General features: G+C 37.9%; 1 long non-coding RNA gene across 3 annotated transcripts in view; it reads left to right on the top strand.

Moving 5' to 3' along the window:
* The first annotated feature begins 236 nt into the window (after window positions 1–236).
* The window catches only part of LOC106823050 (uncharacterized), a 37,070-nt gene continuing 18,610 nt past the window's right edge, over window positions 237–18,696 (top strand). The window contains exons 1-4 of one of the 3 annotated variants that reach the window (XR_006522800.2): window positions 237–537; window positions 918–1,058; window positions 4,696–4,835; window positions 18,385–18,566. This is a non-coding gene — a long non-coding RNA (uncharacterized lncRNA). Of the gene's footprint in view, window positions 538–917; window positions 1,082–4,695; window positions 4,836–18,384; window positions 18,567–18,696 lie in introns of all 3 variants that reach the window. The other 2 variants (XR_001396035.3, XR_006522801.2) reach the window with 2 other exon arrangements.

Below are 18,696 nucleotides of genomic sequence, written 5' to 3' on the forward strand. Positions count from 1 at the left end.
TGTCTCTTTAAAGCAAACAAAATTCCTGACGACAGGGACATGCTTTGTTCCAACAACATGGGCAGATTTTCACCAATTGCCAGGATTCCAGTCTAGCGCCTCTCATAGCCTGCTTTCTCAGACCGCAGCCTGAAGAGCGAAGAAGTTTTGCGTTCAGCTAAAGGCGTGGGGGAGGAGGAGCATGCGGAGGGGTTTCCGGTGTGGAGGATAAGCCTGCGTGGCATGGTTGCCATAGAAACCTGACGTCAATATGGCGACCGTGACGACTTTACGGTAGAGACAGAAATGGCCTGGCCTGAAGTGCAGACTCCTGCCTTGAGGTGTTCGGGATTCAGCTGAGTGTGCTGAGTCCCCGCACTGGCCTGTGGGGGAGACAAAGGGACCCAGATCCAGGTCGCCTCTTTCCCGCTTTGGGACTTGGTTCCCCGGCGGGCTCGTGGGTAAAGGCACTGGGGTCCCGACGGTCCCAGCGAGTGTGGCGTCCTGCCCCAAGAGTGCCCTGGAGATACTTTCCTTCTAAAGGCAGGGGCGCGGGAGGTAAGACAGGGACTGGCTCTCACTGGGCCCCAGCTCCCCTCTCTGTCAAACGGAGTAAGAATGCTTAACCCCCAGGCTCGCTGTGAGCGTTCAGTGACAACACATGAGCAAGCCCATGGCCCTGTGGTTATTGCGGGACCGTGAATGCCTGTTTGAATTCTGGCCACTTGTTATTGTTTTTAACTTTGTTCTTAGGGGATAGGGGAGGAAAAGAGAGAAAAAAAGACCCTGATGAGAAGCCCATTGTATGTTCCAGTTGTTAGGATCTCTACCCACTTGTATCAGTGTCATTGTCACTAACCCAGTGCCTAGCATGGTGCGGGGCACACTGTTACTCCAGGAAAGCATAGTGATTGCTGGATCTGTCTCTCCCTGTGCAGCTCTTCATGCCACTGGCCGAGCTCCTATCAGGCGTTTGAAGGAGGCAGGTTCTAAGGATTTGTATCCTGATGGCTGCTGAACCATCTGCTCCAGATTCAAGGGCGGCCGTCCTCAGGAGACCCCGACACTTCACATCCCTGGTAGGATATGAGGCCCGGCCCAAGTGAGTTCCTAGATCTGAACGAAAGCATGTTGTGGAATCGCTCCTGTGAGGTTCACAAAGGAGCCTCAAAGGAGAGAAGCTACTTTGATCTCATCATGGGAGAAGAGGTTTAGCAGGTGGAATGTCGTTCCATCAGCAGCTACGTGCTTTGTAGCAACCCTTGAGGCCCATCATGGAGACACCCTCTTTTCTCTGAAAGCAGTGAATTGTTCAGCCTGAGAAAAGAACATGATCTTTAACGTGCATTTGGAGTAAATATACCTAAATTGTTCTCACTGTGTAAAGATTATTCAGTGATTCCCATGTTTCTCTCAGATGGGTGTTGAAGTATGCATTTGGTTAGAAAGTCTTCCTAGCAATTTGAGATTGTAATATAGTTTCTTCCTTGGTAGCCACATTTTTATCCATTCTATAATGAAAAATTTTAAGAAACCAGAAATTTTACAAATGTTAGTTTAAAATGTCAGTTATAAGAATTTATATTTTCAAAAATAGAGTATCTTATAATGATACGCAGTCATATCTCCTAAAATAACCAGATACTCTTAAATATAGTTATGTTTACTTTCCCAGTACATAACAGATTTAGTTCTCTATTACCTGGCCTCCCTACCCCTCCCCTCTGCTGTGTACTGGGGCAACCACTGATCTTCACTCACTATAGATTAGTTTTCATGTCCTAGAATTTTATTAAAATGGAATCATAAAGGTTTTTTTTGTTGGTTTGGTTTTGGCCTGGCTTCTTTCATTTGGCCTATTTATTTTAAATTTGTCCGTTTTGTTGCATGTATCAATAGTCCCTTCTGTTTTACTGATAGTAGTATCCCAGTATCTGGATATACTGCAATTTGTTTGAATTTTTTTTTAATTAAAGCTTCAATGAACATTTGTCTATAAGTTTTTGCATGGACATATGCTTTCTTTCTCTCGAGTAAATGCTTAAGAGTGCAGTGGCTGGATCATATAGAGGATGTAAGATTAACATTGTTAAGAAACTGCCAAACTGATCATACCATTCATTCCCACCAGCAGTGTATGAGAGTTCCGTCCTCCACAACCTTGCCAATGCTTGCTATGATCAGTCTTTTTAATTATAGTCATATTCATGGGGGTATAGTGGTATCCCATTGTAGTTTTAAGTTAAAATTCCCTAATGATGTTGAGCATATTTTCATGTGCATATTTGCTGTTTCTATATCTTCTTTGGTGAAGTGTCTATTCAAATTTTCCACCACTTATTTATTGTAGTATCTACTTTATTCTAATTGACTTTTGATACATTTTCTATATTCTGAATACAGGTCCTTTGTCAGATATGTAGTTTGCATGTATTTTTCTCTCACTCAGTGCCTTGTCTTTTCATTCTCTCAACAGCGTCTTAGGGAGAGCAGTAATTTTAATTTAGAGGAAATCCAATTTATGTATTAGTTCACTTATGAATTGTAGTTTTGGTAACTCATCTATGAAATCTTCACCTAACCTGAGGTCACAAGGATTTTCTCCTGTGTTTCTCTAGAAGGTTGATAGCTTTAGGTTTTATATTTAGGTCTGTGATCCATTTTGAGTGTACTTTTATATATGCTTTGATATATGGATCACAGTTTATATTTGTGTATGTAATATCCACTTGTCCCAGCACCATTTGTTGATAAGACTATCATTTCTTCACTGAATTGCCTTTGCCCCTTTTTCGAAAATCAGTTGTCCATATATGTGTGCATCTATTTCTAGACACTTTGTTCTTTTCCTTCAATCTACTTATCTACCTTGATTACAATAGCACACTGTCTTGATTACTGTAGGTTTATAATGAGTCTGCAAATCTGAGAGTATTCATCCTCCAACTTTCTTCTTCTTTTTTAAAGTTGTTTTTCATAGTCTAAGTCCTCTGCATTTCCACATGTACTTCAGAATTGGCCTGTCAATTTTTTAAAAATATATATTTGCTAAAATTTTTGTTGGGATTGCATTGAATATAGATCAATTTGGGGAGAAGTGACATCTTAACAATACTGAATCTTCCAACCCCTGAAAACAGTTGTCTCTCCATTTATTTAGGTCTTCTTTAATTTCACTGAGCAGTGTTTTGTAATGTTCGGTGAACAGGACTTGCACCTCTGTGCACAGATTATCCATATGTATTTCATACTTTTTGATGGCATTATTTTGTAATTACTGCCATTGTAAATGGCATTATTTTGTGATTACAGGTCCCAATTATTATGTTTTCACTAAACTGTCAGCAGCCAAATGTTTAACAATAGCCACTGGGGGATCTTTTTGGTCGAAAGCAAAGGCTGCTCTAGGAAAGAAATGCTACTTGATGCATAAAATGCATTTGACTGTGTTTCTATATCAGCGTTTAGACATTATTGGCAATGTACTGAAACTAAGGAGAAAAACGTCACATAGACAATTTTACAGGTCTTCTCCAGAAAAATCAATCACTAAAAGAAAATAGTTATGGTAGCTTTCAACTTTATATGTGTAGTTAGAATTGAACCAGTTGAATTGTGGGGTTTTTCTTTTTTGCCCCCCAGCAAATTCACCTCACTGAATTCCTGGGTTCTTGGGTGGTGAGACAGATAGCAGGAGAGAGCATGTACATATATGAGTATGTATATATCTATATGTGTATTGCTGAAGCTGCCAGGAATGTTTATTGTGAGGAATACTTGAGGTTAATTACTGTGGTCGTGTCCGTCCTGTTCACTTCCTAGCAGATAATACGAACCAACTCACAGTGGTGGTTGTTTTATTCCAGCTTGGCCAGCATGGTTACCATGGTGACTCAGTAACTGCTGTGGAATTTGGTGCAGATTCAGCCTTGTTTTGTAATTCCAGCCTGAAGCATTTCTTACTATGATAGTTGTCAAATATTGCTTCTCTAATTTCCTCATTTCTTGCAAGTTTATTTGTTGAAATTTGACTAGAGGTAGAGCTTTTTCTCCTTATTTGTATATAGTTTTTATTTATATCAGTATGACTTAAATTCCTATTTTGCTCAAAGGGTTACCATCTGATGCTATAATTATTTATTTTGATGCTCAAATTGTCCCAGAATTGGCCAGTGAAAGCCCCTTCAAGTTGGTTTCTATGTCCACTTGACACCTCTTTAGAATTCTTTGAATATGTACTTTGCTCTCTGAGACTCTCTCCTACTCTGTAGGAAGGAAATTATGATGCCCACCTCAGAGCATTACTTTGAGAAAATGAAGAGAAAAAGTCTGAAAATAACAACCTACAGCACGTGGCATTTAGTAGGCCCTCAGCAAATGTTAGTTCCCCATTCCAGCATTCCCTCCTTCATTCTGTCAGTGTGATGCCTCTGACATAACATAATAGCATGACTACCAGAGAGAATATTTGGACATGTAACAACCAGCAGGGATAAGCCCCCATTTCTGTGATGTATGAGCTTCAGTGTCACTGCGTGTGTGGGTGGGGCTGTGTGATGGAGCTGGGGAAGAGGCGAAGCATCATTGCACAGCTTCCAGTGGACAAGTGGAGACAGGCAAGGACATCCTTACCCCTTTCCCCGTGTTCATGTGCTTTCCCATCCTCTCACTTTACTCCAGTCCATGTGCCGTCTTATCCCCTGACTCTCCTTCTAGTGGACCGTCAGAGGAGGGTGTGGACTCTGAGCCTCAGAAGCAGGAGCTGACAGAGAAGAACCAAGTGTGATGTCGAGTGTGCAGACAGGTTCCTGGAGCAAGAGTAAGGAGATCAGAGTCCCGTCATTGGGACACTGTAGGTAAGTCACTCACCTTCCACCAGTCCCGTCTATACAGCAGGATGACAGTACCCACTGCTGCCGACCACCCAGGAATACTCTGGAGTTTAAGTGTGATCCCATGTGGGAAAGCAATCCGTGGTCGTAGGTGGGAGGAAGAATCAGTGAACTTTAGAGTAATTACGTTAACAGAGACACCCCAGATATCATGAACTCTGCGTGGTAGACATCAAATTAATAGCACACAAACATCAGCTCTTTAGGTTAGGATTTCTCGAAGTGTGGTTCTTGGACCACTTCATTAAAATCATCAGGAAGCGCTTGTTAAAATTGCAGGTTTGTGGGCCCACCCTAGGTCTGCTGAAGCAAAAACAGGGACGTGGAATGGGAGGTGTCTCCATTCTGAGTAATATTTCCAGTTGTTTCTGGTACTCATCCAAGTTTAAAAAGCACTGCTATGGATTTGCAACAAACACTTTTTAAAAGTTTGAATCCTTTGATGTGTAATTTCCTTGTCAACTTCTTCTGCAATGCAGCTTTAAATATCTTTGTCCTCTCTGGAATGTCAGATAGGTAGCACTTCCTTCATTTATGTAATATTAAGTCAGTGATCTATGTGTGAGGCACTGAACTAGGCACTGAGGTCACAGCTCAGAGAACAAGACAGGCAGGGTCCCTGGAGTTTGAGTCTAGTTTGGGAAAACTGGCAATGAGCAGGTAAATAAATCAATAAGGATTGCAATTCCATATGGGGATGAGTGCTTTGAAGAAAGTAAACATTAATAGAGTAGAAATGACAAGGACAGAGATTATTGTAGATGGGTTGTCAGTGAAGCTCTTTCTCTGGTAGTGACATTTGAACTGAGTCTTGAACGACAAGAGTCAGCCAGGCCTGGACAGGCCTTTTGGTCAGAGGCCTTGTGATGTGGGAAAGCTCCAGGTGTTCCAGGAGCAGATGACAAGCTAGAGTGGCTGGAGCCTGGCAGACAAAGTGCAGATGGTGGCAGATGAGGTCAAATGGCAGACAGGAGCCACATCATTTGGGCCGTGTAAGGAGTTTGGAGTTTATTCTAAGGGTGGAGGAGTAGAGTATGGGGGTGACATGCTCTGATTCATGTGCTCACAAGGTGACTCTGGCCACTGTGGAGCATGGACTGGAGAGGGACAGGAGAGCTGTGGGGATAACCATTAGGGGGATCTTGCAGAAGTCCAGGGGAGGGACGAGGGTGGATTGGCCCAGTGCTGCAGCAGTGTGCAGAGGACGGGATGGCCCTGGACAGGGCATGTAGGAGGTGGGGCAGGCAGGACCTGCAGTGGCTGTGTGTGAGCGGTTTGTGAGGATAAGGCAGGATCCTGGATGAGCTCTCACCTTCTTGTTCCGCCACGTGCAGAAACGGTGGCGCTGTTTCCTGAGACCTGTTGTTCCAAGTGCTTTTGAGACGTTTTCATCATAATGAGTTAGGTCATCCACCAGTGGTTATAGTGAAAGTTAGTGATTTAAAACGTGCATCATTTGGTGAATAGGATTCAGTCATAAGACTATTAAGCTTTGTTAAACACACATACAAACTATAAACTATAAAAATCTCCTCTTGTATTTGTTCAAAACAGCTAACGTTTGTTGAGCTGTTACTGTGTGCTTAGCAGTGTTGTAAGTGTTTTTGTGTATTGACTCGATTAATCCTCACAACAACAACCCATGACATGGGGATGATTGTTTTCCTTATTTTACAGAAGAGGAAACTGAAGCACAGAGAGGTTCTTTCAATTTCCTAAGATCACGGAGAGCTAGGTATCCCAATGTCTCTGCAGTAGAAATTATTCAAATGATGGATATTCAAATATAGCCTTGTAAAGACCAAAACACAAAGCAATACTTGTTTTAAAATGTTTGTCTTCTACAGAAAGTACTACATAATCCCCATTTTATACATGAGGCAATTGAGTGACTGTAAGATGAAGTAAAAGTATTCAAACTCACACAGTTTTTACGTGGCAGAACTATGGGTTGGATCCAGTCTTTGTCCAGACCCCACACCTAAACAGTACGCTTAGAAAGAAGAAAAAGACTTGTTTTGAACTATGCTCGTTCATGGTGTTGAATTGGGGCCATCCATATCTCTTTGGGTGGAAACTATGTTTCAGTAGGTGTTTTGCCATTTACCAGCTGGTATTTTTTTTTAATTGACAGGGAAATTTGTTTATTTCAGTGACATACAATATTTTAACATAATAACCAGAATTATGACTGATAACATGATGCTGAACACATCATGAACATCAAGGGTATTGACATCAACGGAACTGAACTTCATACAGTTTTGAAATATTTATATTAATAACATATATCCATACAAATATAACCTAAAGAAGGTTTATCATCACTTATTTGACAATGCTTCCCACACAGTATAATATATCAAATAAACCTAATTATTTTAACATCACTCTTTTACAAGGTTAGAGACAAATCCTTTGAGATTTTCCAAGGGCCCTCTACCAGCTGGTAATTATTTAAGAAAAACTAAAAGGTAATAATTATAGAAACAAAAGTGTGTCAAAGATGAACAAATCCAGCCCCTACTGGTTAAAGTGGTAAGGACACATTTTAATCAGTAATATACTATTGCAACAGGGAAAAGAGTCCAGCATGAACTGTTCTCAACTTCAGTTTGTACAGACGTGACTGGACATTTTAAAGGGAGTATGAGGGAATAGGGTGGGGGGTGAGTAGGGGCTCAGTAGAGTCAGGGAAATGAAAAATTACAAAAAGCAAGAAGGATGTGTTCATCTATGTGAAACCAATCTGGGTTTGCTAAGTGGCACGTATTGAAGTTAGATTTCTACCCTCCCACAGAGGCTGGGAGACAGAGGCCCTGTCTTCACGTGTTGGCTGGAACAAACAGTAAATTGTTCTGGCAGCCTTGAGTTTTCTCAGGCAATCATTTTAAGGACATTTAGGGTCATCTTAGGAATGTGGCCTTGAGCTGTTAGAAACGATGTTAGTATTTTGTTCAAGACTTTTATTAGCCAGAGTTGAGGCCTAGTCGAGAAGATGGCAAAGAAGAGTCTGGCTAGAGTTTGCTCAGGGAGAGAATCTTTGTCAAGGGCAATAATTATAAAAACAGAAAAAGGGAATAATCATTATAGTTACTATACATTAGACAACTTGGCTGTTAAAATAATTCCTTGGACTTCCATGGTGGATTCTTTTCTCTTTTATGAACTCAGTGCTTTTCAGATGGGAATCACATCGCTCTGTGCTCCAGTTTTTGTTGGTTGGGGAGCAGGGCTGGTCTGACCCCCCTTTGATAGGTGAGGCCAGAGGAGGTGTGGTGACTTACCCGAGGTCACCCAGAGTTCGTGGGTTAGGTCTGCCCCTGGGGCCAGGAGTGTCTCCTGTCTCACACCCAGTTGCCTGTCCGTCACACATGGCACTAGCCTTGTTCCTGTGTATAGTGAATCACTTTTCAAGGACTCAGAGGATTCGTCCTTCTCTGAGGTTACTCTTCAGGTAATAGAAGAAGATGCTAGCATCTTCAAATAAAAAGAAATAAGGTGTTGATTATCCTCTCCTTCCCTAGACTCTATTGAGAGGTTAGAAGAAAAATTTCTGCAATCACGCAGCATGTACTTTTTGTTTCTGGCTCCTTTCAGTCAACATAAGGTGTGTGTGATTTACCTTATTGTTGTCTACAGTTGTAGATTGTAATTCTCATTGGTGTATGGTATTACGTTATGTGAATATTTCACAATATATGTAGCCATTTTGGGTATTTATGTATTTTTAAGTTTTTGACTTATTATGAACATTCTTCCACATATCTTTCAACGGACATTTATTTTCATTTCTCTTCAACATATACTAAAGAGTGACATTTCTAAGTCATAGAGTATGTGTTGAGTTCAATGGACACTGTCAAGCAGTTTTTCAAAGTGGTTGTTCCAATCTGTGTTCCCACCAACAGGGTGAGAGTTCAGTTTCTCCAACTTGCCAACACTTTGTATTTTCCATCTTTTTCATTTTGTTGTTCTGGTGGGCATGTAGTGGTATATCATTGTGGTTTTAATTTTAACTTTACTGTTTTAATTTCTCTTCAACTCTCTATGAAGTGTTTAGTCTCTTTTAATCTAAAGAAGGTCCATCCTTTTTTTAACCTTCCAATTTATTTGCTGAAGAAACTGGATCTTTGTCCTGTGGAGTTTGAATTTTGGATTTTGCTGATTGTATCAGCTTATGTCATTTATTCTATTCCTCTGGCCCCTCATATTGCCTTTAAGTTGATAATTAGGTTCAGAGGCTTGTTCAGATTCAGGGTTTTTGGCAAAAGTGCCTTAGATGTGGTGGTGTTTATTCCTATGGTATTACACCATTGGGCTCATTGTGTCTAGTTGTTTCTCCTCTTGTGATGTTAAGATTGATCACTGAGTTCAAGTGTTCTCAGCCTGACCCAGCGATTATAAAGTTTCCCATGATCTTTTCACCTCAGGTTTTATGCAATCTCTGAAGATCATTGCCTGGGTCTGCATTTCATTAAAGGTTGCAAAATAGTAATGTTCTAATTCTGATTTCTTCTGTATTCATTAGCTGAAATTCTTCTATAAAAGAAACTTAACCTCATCAACTTTTAGGTTATGCTGAACTTGGTTCACACAGGAAGGGAAAGATGAATGTGTAATTCTTTTGCAGTATTTCCACTTTTCAAAATAATGATTTGTTTCACTAGGATCCTCCAAAGGTGAGCAGTGAATTGGTTTGGTTTGGTTTTGCTTTTTGTTGGAGTGTCATCATGAACTCATAGATGTTTATATTTGATATTTTTTAAAGATTTTATTTTTTTTCCTTTTTCTCCCCAAAGCCCCCCAGTACATAGTTGCATATCTTTTTAGTTGTGGGTCCTTCTAGTTGTGGCATGTGGGACACCACCTCAGCATGGCTTAATGAGCGGTGTCATGTCCACACCTAGGATCCAAACCAGCGAAACCCTGGGCTGCCAAAGTGGAACGTGCGAACTTAACCACTCGGCCCCAGGGCTGGCCCCTGATATTTTTTAATCGATTGCAGTCATTAATCATTTTGATGTTCAAAATGTTCTATGTTTGGGCAGTGGGAATTCCATCAGCTTGGCTTCTGAGTCTTTTTGACATGCTTTCTGGTATGATAGTTTGTCCAGACTTATCTGATACAATTTCTACCCCACACCTGGAATCAGCCATTTCTCCAAGGAAGCCTGGTTCCTTTCAGTGGGAAATCATCTCAGAGGATTCAATCAGGGTACTAGAAGTGCTCATTGCTACTTGAATGGCCATTGTTTCTTGACCTTTTTACCGCATGGAGCCAGCAAATATATATCATATATATTTTATTATTTTTAAGGCTTTATTTTTTACAGCAGTTTTAGGCACAGAAAAATTGAGCAGAAGGTATAGAGATTTTCCATATACCCTCTACCCCACACATGCATAGCCTCTCGAATTATCAACATCCCCCACCAGAGTGATAAACTTGTTATACTTGAAGAACCTATATTAGCACATTATTATCACCCAAAGTCTATAGTTTACATCAGGGTTTGTTCTTGGTGTTGTACATTTTATGGGTTTGGAAAAATGTGTAATGACATGTGTCTACCGTTATAGTATTATACAGAGTAGTTTCACTGCCCTAAAACTTTGTGCTCCACCAGTTCATCCCTCCTACTATAACCCTTGGCAACCACTGATGTTTTTATTGTCTCCATAGTTTTGCCTTTTCTAAAATGTCATATAATATAGTTGGAATCATACAGTATGTAGCCTTTTCATATTGGCTTATTTCATTTAATAATATGCATTTAAGGTTCCTCCATGTCTTCATGGCTTGATAGCTCGTTTCTTTTTAGCGCTGAGTAATATTCCATTGTCTGGATGTATCACAGTTTATTTATTCAGTCACCTACGGAAGGACATCTTGGTTGCTTCCAGGTTTTGGCAATTATGAATAAAGCTGCCATAAACATCCTCGTGGAGGTTTTTTGTGTGCAAACAAGTCTTCGGCTCCTTTTGGTACATACGAAAGAATGTGACTGCTGGATCACATGGTAAGAGGATGTTTAGATTTTAAGAAGCTGCCAGACTGTCTTCCAATACGATTTTGCATTCCCGCCAGCAATGAATGAGAGTTCCTGTTACTCAACATCCTTTCCAGCATTTGGTGTTATCAGTGTTCTGGATTTTGGTCATTCTAACAGGTGTATGGTGGTATCTCGTTGTTATTTTAATTTGCATTTCTGTAATGATACATGACGGGCAGCATCTTTTCATTTGCTTACTTCCTATCTGTGTATCTTCTTTGGTGAGATGTCTGTTAAGGTCTTTGGCCCATTTTTTAATCGAGTTGTTTGTTTTCTTATTGTTGTATTTTAAGAACTCTTTTTGTATTTTTAGATAACAGTCCTTTATCAGATGTGTCTTCTGCAAATGTTTTATTCTAGTCCATGGCTTGTCTTCTCATTCTCTTGACATTTTCTTTTATAGAGCAGAAGATTTTTATTTTAATGAAGTCCAGCTTATGAGTTATTTCTTATATGGATCATGCTTTTGGTATTGTATCTAAAAATTCATTGCCATACCCAAGGTCATCTAGATTTTTTCCTATGTTACCTTCTTTGTATTTAGCTCTAAGATCCATTTTGAGTTAATTTTTGTGAAGAGTGTAAGGTCTAAATTCATTCTCTTGCATGCAGATGTGCAGTTTTCCAGCACCTTTTGTTGAAGAGATTATCTTTGCTCCATTGTATTGTCTTTCCTCCTTTTTCAAAGAACAGTTGACTATATTTATGTAGGTCTATCTCTGGGCTCTCTATTTTGTTCCATCTATCTGTTTGACTATACTTTCACCAATACACATTGTCTTGATTACTATAGGTTTATAGTAAGTCTTGAAGTCTGGTAGTGTCAGTCTTACAACTTTGTTCTTCTCCTCAAATATACTGTTAGCTATTCTGAGTCTTTTGCCTCTCCATATCAATTTTAGAATCAGTTTTTTGTACTCACAAAATTACTTCCTGAGATTTTTATTGGGATTGCATTGAATCTATAGATTAAGTTGGGAAGAACTGACATCTTGACAATATTGAGCGTTCCTGTCCATGAACATGACATTTTTCTCCATTTATTTGGTTCTTGTTTGATTTCATTAATCAGAGTTTTGTAGTTTTCTTCATATAGATCTTGCACATATTTCATTAGATTTATACTTCATGTTTCATTAAAAATACTTCAAGATTTCACTTTAGAGGTGCTAATATAAATGTTATTGTGTTTTTAATTTTAAATTCCACTTGTTGATTGCTGGTATATAGGAAAGCTGTTGACTTTTGTATATTTACATTGTTTCTTGCAACCGTGCTATAATTGCTTGTTAGTTTCAGGAGTTTTTTTATTGATTCTTTTAGATTTTCTCCATAGACAATCATGTCATCTGTGAAGAAAGACAGTTTTGTTTCTTCCTTCCCAATATGTATACCTTTTATTTCCTTTTCTTGTCTTATTGCATTAGCTAGGACTTTCAGTATAATGCTGACAAGTAGTGGTAAAAGGGGACATCCTTGTCTCATTCTTCATCTCAATGGGAAATCTTCAAGCTTCTCACCATTAAGTATGAAGTTACCTGTAAGTTTTTTGTAGATTTTTTTTTATCAATTTGAGGCAGTTCCCCTCTATTCCTAGTTTACTGAGGGTTTTCATCATGAGTGGGTGTTGGATTTTGTCAAATGCTTTTTCTGCATCTCTTGCTATGATTGTGTAATTTTTATTTTTTAGCTTATTGGTGTAATGGATTACATTAACTGAATTTTGAACCAGCCTTGCATAGCTGGTATAAATCTCACTTAATCATGGTGAATGATTTTTTTATACATTGTTGGATTTGATTTGCTAATATTTTGTTGAGGATTTTTACATCTGTGTTCATGGGAGACATTGGTCTGTAGATTTCTTTTCTTGTGATGTCTCTGTGTGGTTTTGGTATTAGGGTAATACTGGCCTCATAGAATGAATTAGGAAATATTCCCTCTGCTTCTATCTTCTGAAAGAGTTTGTAGAGAAGTTGTATAATTTATTCCTTAAATGTTTGGTAGAATTCACCAGCATACCCATCTGGGCCTTATGCTTTCTGTTTTGGAAGGTTATTAATTAGTGATTCAATTTCTTTAATAGATATATGCCTACTCTGATTGTCCATTTGTTGTGTGAGTTTTGGCAGATTGTGTCTTTCAGGAATTGGTCTGTTTCACCTAGGTTATCAAATTTGTGGTTATAGAGATGTTCATAGTAGTCCTTTATTATCATTTTAATGTCCATGGGATTTGTAGTGTTGTCCCTTTCTCATTTCTGATGTTAGTAATTTGTGTCCTCTTTTATATTTTCTTAGTGAGCCAGGCTAGAGGCTTATCAATTTTATCGATCTTTTCAAAGAATCAGCTTTTGGTTTCATTGTTTTTTTCTATTGATTTCTTGTTTCAATTTTATTGATTTCTGCTCTGAGTTTTATTATTTCTTTTCTTCTACTTACTTTGGGTTTAATTTGCTCTCCTTTTTTTCTGGTTTTCTAAAGTAGAAACTTAGATTATTGATTTTAGTTCTTTATTCTTTTCTAATATATGCATTGACCACTATAAATTTTTCTCTAAGCACTGATTTCACTGCATCCCACAAATTTTGATAAGTTCTCGTTTTCATTAGTTCAAAATACTTTTAAATTTATCTTCAGATTTCTTCTTTGACTCATGTGTTATTTAATCTCCAAGTATTTGGTATTTTCCAGCTATCTTTCTGTTATTGATTCCTAGTTTAATTCCATTGTGGTCTGAAAGCAGGCATTGTGTGATTTCTAGTCTTTTAAATTTGCTCAATGTGTTTTATGGCCCAGAATGTGATCTATCTTAAGGAATGTTCCAGGTGAGCTTGAGAAGAATGTATATTCTGCTGTTGTTGGATTAAGTAGTCTATAGATGTCCATTATATTCAGTTGATTGATGGTGCTGTTAAGTTCAACTATTGCTTTATTAATTTTCTGCCTGCCAAATATGTCAATTTTTGATAGAGGGCTCTTGAAATGTCCAAATATAATAGTGAATTCGTCTATATCTACATGCAGTTCTATCAGTTTTTGCCCCACAAATTTTGACACTCTGTTGTTAAGCACATATACATTAAGACTCATTGTGTCTTCTTAGAGAACGGATCCCTTTGTCACTATGTAATGCCCTTTTTATCGCTGATAACTTTCCTTACTCTGAAGTCCGCTCTGTCTAAAATTAATATAGCTACTCTCACTTTCTTTTAATTAGTGTTAGCATGGTATATCTTTCTCCATCCATTTACTTTTAATCTGTATGTGTCATTATATTTAAAGTAGATTTCTTGTAGATAACATATTGTTGGGTCTTGCTTTTTGGACCACTCTGATAATATCTGTCTTTTAATTGGTACATTTAGACCTTTTAGTTTGTTTTGGTTATACTGTTTTAGTGCTTTTATTAGACTAACTTCACAGATAACAACTATAAACTCTGGAAATAATAAAAAAACTGACTATTCTGAAGAATGATCATAAGCAGACAAAAACTGGAAGAGATTTGACCCTTGAAAGTGGAGAGCCATACTGAAAGATATCCACATTTATACAATGATTCCCCTGAAGGTAAAGATAAAGGATAAATCTTTTTTTTCCAGTTTTATTGAGAAATAATTGACATCATTATATAAGTTTAAGGCATACAGCATGATGGTTTTATTTACATATATTGTGAAATGATTACCACAATAGTTTCAGCTAATATACATCTTCTCATATAGATACAATAAAAAGAAAAGAATGAAGGGAAAAAAATTTCTCTTTGTGATGAGAAATCTTAGGATTTACTCTCTTAACAACTTTCCTATATGTCATATCGTAGTGTTAGCTATAGTCATCAATTTTTACATTACATCCCTAGTACTTATTTATCTTATAATTGGAAATTTGTATCTTTTGACCACCTTCCCATTTAGACTTTTGATGTTCAAAGTGATTATTGGTATAGTTGGATTAATATCTACCATATTTGTTACTATTTTCTATTTATTGCCCTTGTTCTCTATTTCTATTTTTTCCCACTCTTTTTCTGCATTTTGTGCTTTTAATTGAACACTTTATATTATTCCATTTTCTCTCCTTTCTTAGCATATCCATTATACTTTTTAAAATGGTTGCCCTAGAGTTTGCAGTATACCACTTTCAAATAACATTATACAGCTTCATGGGTAATGCAAGTACTTTATAATAACCAAGTGATCCTAATTCCTCCCTCTTATCCCTGTATCATTGCTGTCATTTATTTCACTTATACATAAGTATATAATAAATGTGGATAGCCAAATACAGTCCTGCTGTTATTATTTTGAACAAATTGTTACTTGTTAGATCAATTAAGAATTAAAAAAATAAAAGTTTTTATTTTTCCTTCACTTATTCCTTTCCAGTGCTTTTCCTTTCTTTATGTAGATCTGAGTTTTCGGCCTATATCATTTTCCTTGTCTCTAAAAAACTTCTAACATTTCTTGCAAGGCACATCTACTGGCAACAAATTCCCTCAATTTTTGTTTTTCTGAGAAAGTCTTTATTTCTCCTTTGAAGGATAATTTCACAGGGTACAGAATTTTAGGTTGATATTTAGGACCTCACTTCTCTTATGGATCTAAGAAGAGTTGTTGATTTTTTTCAGGTTATTCGGCTTTTTAACTTATTAGAATAGTATGTCAACTTCCAACTTCTTACATGCCAGACCAGAAACCAAAAACACTGTTTTAAGAGATTTTTAAAAATTATATTATATATAGATATATTTTTAAGAGAATATATACATCATTGGCTTCCATCCTGGGCTGTTCCTCCATCACCTTATAGGTAATCATTTTTATCAGTTTTTGTTTATCCCTCTAGTTTTTAAAATATTAGCAAATATAACATGTATATTAGTCTTCACCTCTGTTCATAGGTAAAATGTGGCATATTCTACATCAATGCACTCCAATAGAAATTTCTGTGGAAATGAAAATGTTTTGTATCTACACCGTCCAGAATGAAATATGGTGAATCCTATTGAGGAACTGAGTTTACAATTTTATTTAAATTTCATTTATTAAATTTAAATGCTATGTCTGGCTAATGGCTACTGTATTGGACAGGAGCAGCTCTACATACTTTTCTACACCTTGTTTTTCACTAAACAGTGTATCCTGGAGATCACTCCATAGCAGTACAGAGAGGGAGTCCTCATTGCTTTTATAGCTGCATGGTACTCTAGGATGTAGATGTAGCTTAGATTATTCAACCAGTCCCTTATGGGTCGACATCTGCCATGTTTCTAGTCTTCTGCTGATATGAATTGTTCTGCTAGGGATGGTTTTGTACTTATGCCTTTTTGTCTTTTTGCATTGTTTCTGTGAGATAGATTCTTAGAAGAGTGATTCCTGGTTCCAAGAATAAATACCTATAATACCTATGTAATTTTACTGGATAGCATCAATCCCTCCACAGGAATTTTACATTATCTCTAGCAATGCATGAGAATGCCTGTTTCCTCACAGACTATCTAAGACAAACCCTGAGAGGAGGTGAATATGATGTGAGAAATCTGTAAAAACCATTTCACTAAATCAGGAGAATCAGATGTTTGGGCAAGGATCATAGTCCTGTGCTTATATTTGAGAACTCTGACTCTAGTCTTTTCTGTCTCCTATGGATCTAGGTCCAGGCCCCTCGAACTGAGCGAGGAGGTCTTAATGTGAAGCAGAAACTCCGTGTTACCTCAGAATACTAAGTGGGAGGGATCTCTCTCTAAAGATAAGGCAGGCGTAAACCCAGTTCAGAAATCCACCACTCTGATCTAACAAAGGGCTAAAGGAAAAAGTAAAACTCGTAGGTAGTTCCTGCCATGAGAAGAAACAAGACTGAAACCATACAGCGGTTACCTTGTCCTTCACTCTCTATCTGGTGGGAGGTCCTGTGAGAAGGTAGTAGCCTGTTAGTGCTATGCAAGAGGAGGGAGGTGTGGGTTACAAGGTGCAGCAGTTCCCCAAGGTTCAACTTCTCCCTCTCAACTACATGATTTCCTGTTTAGATGCTGAGTTTCCAGGACTCTGGATGAAAGTTGGACTAAATTTGCTTGAAATGGAGTCTATTCAAGGTCATACAGCATGGGGTGGGTGCTAACATCCATCTTACTTCTTGTGGACATTTGCAATTATGCAGATCTACAGATCAAGAGAGGGAATATGTGGGATGCAGATATCAAATTGCACTGACAGTGCCTGGCACACAGTAAACAACCAATACACATTAAGAAATTAATGAGATGTAGATGCAGGAATAAGCAGAAAAGGAAACTATGTAAATGTCCTCTCAATCTTTTTATAGATATATGAATTTTTCAAAGGGAGTTGTGATCACTCAGTACTTATTGTTTCATAATCTGCTTAGAGGAAAACATTTTGTTTCTGTTTATAAAAATTATGCCTTTTCATTGGGAAAAAAATAACTTTTAGAAAATGGAGAAAGATGTCACCTGGTGACCAGAGTCAGAATTGCAGGTGTAAAAGTCTCTTCAAGGGAACTTGGCAAAGGGTGAGAGGGAGTAAAGGAAGTGTATGCATTCCATTGTGTAGGCCAAAGCCTTCTGGAATTTTCTATACACTAGTGGTGATCCTGCTAATTCCCCCCTGTTGGAAAAGGAAGTCTCATGTGCACACTCTTTCAGCCTCAACTCAGGTACACAAGAATGTGCCTTGGACCTGGAACACTTCCTTACCAAGAGATAAAGAACCCACACAGCCTATGCCAGGCTTGTGGCCTTTCTGTTTCAGATTCAGTGAGTACACCGTTGTTTTGCCTAAGGGTGTGCACCAGTGGCCCTCAGGCACGACTCCACCTTTCAGTATTTATCACACTACCAATTAATTCTTTTGTTGTTTGACATATCAAACAATATCAAATGTATATTAGAAGTTTAAATTATTTTGTCTCTCTTTTCTGTCTTCACCTTCTCCCCCTGTATAATGCAAAGGTAGTTTCTGTTAATTTATTGATACTTATTCTCCAGATTTTTTTCTTTATATGTAATACACTAACTTATGTTTAATCTCATACCTCTATGAACCCATGTTGATGTGTATATATGCTTTTGCGTAATGAGACCATATTCTATATTTTATGGCTTACCTGATTGACTAAATATGATTCGTTTTCATTTCATTTGTTTATTTATTTTGGTGTATTTCCAAGTATTTGTTGGGAATTTATATTGCTTTTTGTGTGCATTGCCTTTTTTTGTTGAGGTATAATTGATATATAACGTCATATTAGTTTTAGGTGTACAACATAATGATTTGATAGGTGTATATATTGTGAAATGATCACCACAGCAAGTCTGGTTAACATCCATCACCACACATAGGTACAGTTTTTTTTTTTAAAGATTGACACCTGAGCTAACATCTGTTGCCCATCTTTTTTTTTTTTTATTTCTTCTTCTTCTTCTCCCCAAAGCTCCCCGGTTCATAGTTGTATATTCTAGTTGTGAGTGCCTCTGGTTGTGCTGTGTGGGACACCACCTCAGCATGGCTTGATGAGCGGTGCCATGTCCATGCCCAGGACCTGAACCAGCAAAACTGTGGGCTACCGAAGCGGAGCACACGAACTTAACCACTCGGCCACGGGGCCAGCACCAGGTATAAATTTTTGATGAGAAATTTTTGATGATAAGATCTATTCTCTTAGCTTCCCTAAACAAAATTTAATATTGTTTTGCACATTTTCACTACCTACAAACACAGTTATCTTCCAGCTTGCTTATTTAAT

This window comes from Equus asinus, chromosome X, assembly GCF_041296235.1.
Source record: "Equus asinus isolate D_3611 breed Donkey chromosome X, EquAss-T2T_v2, whole genome shotgun sequence".
NCBI classification, from domain to species: domain Eukaryota; kingdom Metazoa; phylum Chordata; class Mammalia; order Perissodactyla; family Equidae; genus Equus; species Equus asinus.